The sequence below is a fragment of the Penaeus chinensis genome, chromosome 27, assembly GCF_019202785.1.
Source record: "Penaeus chinensis breed Huanghai No. 1 chromosome 27, ASM1920278v2, whole genome shotgun sequence".
Taxonomy (NCBI): Eukaryota; Metazoa; Arthropoda; class Malacostraca; order Decapoda; family Penaeidae; genus Penaeus; species Penaeus chinensis.
Genome location: NC_061845.1, coordinates 1,248,712 through 1,251,211, shown reverse-complemented (window position 1 = coordinate 1,251,211; position 2,500 = coordinate 1,248,712).

Sequence of the window (2,500 nt, the reverse complement as noted above, 5' to 3'; positions counted from 1 at the left end):
ACATTATATTTTGTATATGTGTAAAAAAGGTTTATCAAATAAAGTCACTATTGAGGTTTGTGGAAATGTCACATGTATTTGACACAGTGAAAAATACCATATGTCTTAACAATAGAAATAATACAAAAATAGAAATACCTTAAATTATGTATGTGGGGAAAAAAATTGGCAAATACATTGTAAAGCTGTTTTAGCCTCTTTAGGTAAGGAAGAATCTTTAGATCTATGCTAATCACTAAACTACTAGCTATTTTCTTTATCGTTATTTGTATATTTAACCGTAATACTTGCAGACAAATGGACTTTCACACACAGCTGTTGAGAAACAAATAAAGTAACGAAGCATACATTCAGTCGTTTATTTGTTGACAAAGACTGTTGTTTTCAAAACTCACACTTAAGCTAATGTTTAAGCAAATACACATGCATGACAGGTACGTTAATTGCTAACAAACACATGCTCACAGATAAACATACACTCACACTCAAACAAACACATACACACACACTCATACAGATACACTCAGAGAACAAACACACACACACACACACACACACACACACACACACACACACACACACACACACACACACACACACACACACACACACACACACACACACATTCGCCAACATACACACACAACTTACACGACCTCTTTGGATTCTGAGATCTAGCTATCATGTGGTGTCGAGGCTCATGTTGTGGAAGTATCTGAGCTGTTTCAAACACCTTCGTTTTTATATTATGTTAAAAGATTAATGTTATTACTAATACTGTTATTACTATGATTAGCGTTATGTGAAATGAAGAATTTAAACAGAAGCTTTTTTTTTTTTCTTTCTTTTTCTTTTTGGTTGAGAAAAGGGGTCACTTATATGCGTGCTTTTTATAGATAGTGTCATTTAAATGTTAAGCTTTCTATGTTAAATGCAAAGTCAAGAGATGCTAAACAAATTTTAATAGAAAAAAAGGAATGCATTTATGTACACAAATCCATAATTTGGTTTCAGTTGTACACTTGTTCTTTTTCATCTTCTTCTCATTCTTTCGTTGATTTTTTGTTAAAAAGAACTGTTATTAAGATATCATTTAGCATTATTTGTATGTGGTTTAAGAAAAGAAGGGATGGATCTAACACGAAAAAAATAAAGTTTACATGTAAGAATTTATTTTTGAAACACTTTGATATACAGTGGCAATAGAATCAATATCAATCAAACAAGAAAAAGCAAACAATTATACATTATCTCAACTATCTTAGCATTATCAGGGAAAGACATCCAACCTCCGCAAAGTATTCACATAAGGCTGATAATCTTGACAGTTCAAGTAAGCAAATGACCTATTTCGATTACTTGAATGCGGAGATTGGACCCGTGATTATGCTATTATTTTCTTTTTTTTTTTGTTTTTTTTTTGTATTTTTTTAAGCATACAGCAACTTTTTTTTTGGGTTTTGTATCTTTAAGGTGAATTTAAATTACTTTGTTTTTTTTTTAGGTAAACACAATTCACTACGCTATCATTAGGTCAAGCTTTAGGGTTTAATTAATGCTAAGAACGGGTAGCATTCTGCATTTTCATTTTAGGGTATTTTATATATCTACAGTCAGCTGAAAATAAATAGTTAAAAAGACCAACGGAAGATCAGCTCTTTTCTAAAATACAATTAAAAACGAAGTGAAGAGATAAATCATCATATCTTTATCATTATTTTCTCTTTTCCTTCTATAAATGCATGACAAAAATAGTCGCAACGATATGCGGAATGCTACTGTTCCTTATCCATTGTCTTGGGTGACCTCGTGACCTCAAACAAGGTCAGACAAGGTCCATCTCGCAAAAAAAAGAAAAACAAATAATTGATGATATAAAGATCACATTTGGGGTGGGGGTTAAGGAGGGGGGATGGGGGGGAGGGGGGGAAGGAAGGAGAAAAAGAGAAGGGAAGAGGGAAAAGGGGGGTGAAAGGGGAAGAAGGAGACTGCAATGGGAGGGAGAGGGGAAGAAAGGAAGGGAAGAGAGAGGAGGGAGGAGGAGGGAAGGGAGGAGGAAGGCTGATACGAAGATGACAAAATGGTCGTGACAATGCTGATAATAATTTGATGACAATGAAATATTAACATCAAGATGGAGACTGGAGATGGCAAGTTATAAAAAGGAATGACGGTGATCTGAATGGAACACGAGATGGAGAGAAAGCGAAGGAGGAGGGGGAGATGGGGGGGAGGGGGATGGAGGAGATGGTGGTGACAGCGTGGGCGTGGGCGTGGGGCTGCGGGCGTAGGGGCGAGATGAGGGTCAATTTTAAAGGCTGGGATTTTAATAAAATAAGGGTTGATTGTCAAAAAAGCCAGGTAGGTGTGGGAGTAGTTTAACGAGTGAAACAGGTGGGTTTGTTGAACGAAACTAAAAGCAACATTATCATAAAATAAATGGATGATTTTTATATATATATATAGGATTAAACCTAACGAATTATGAATGCACTTTGGG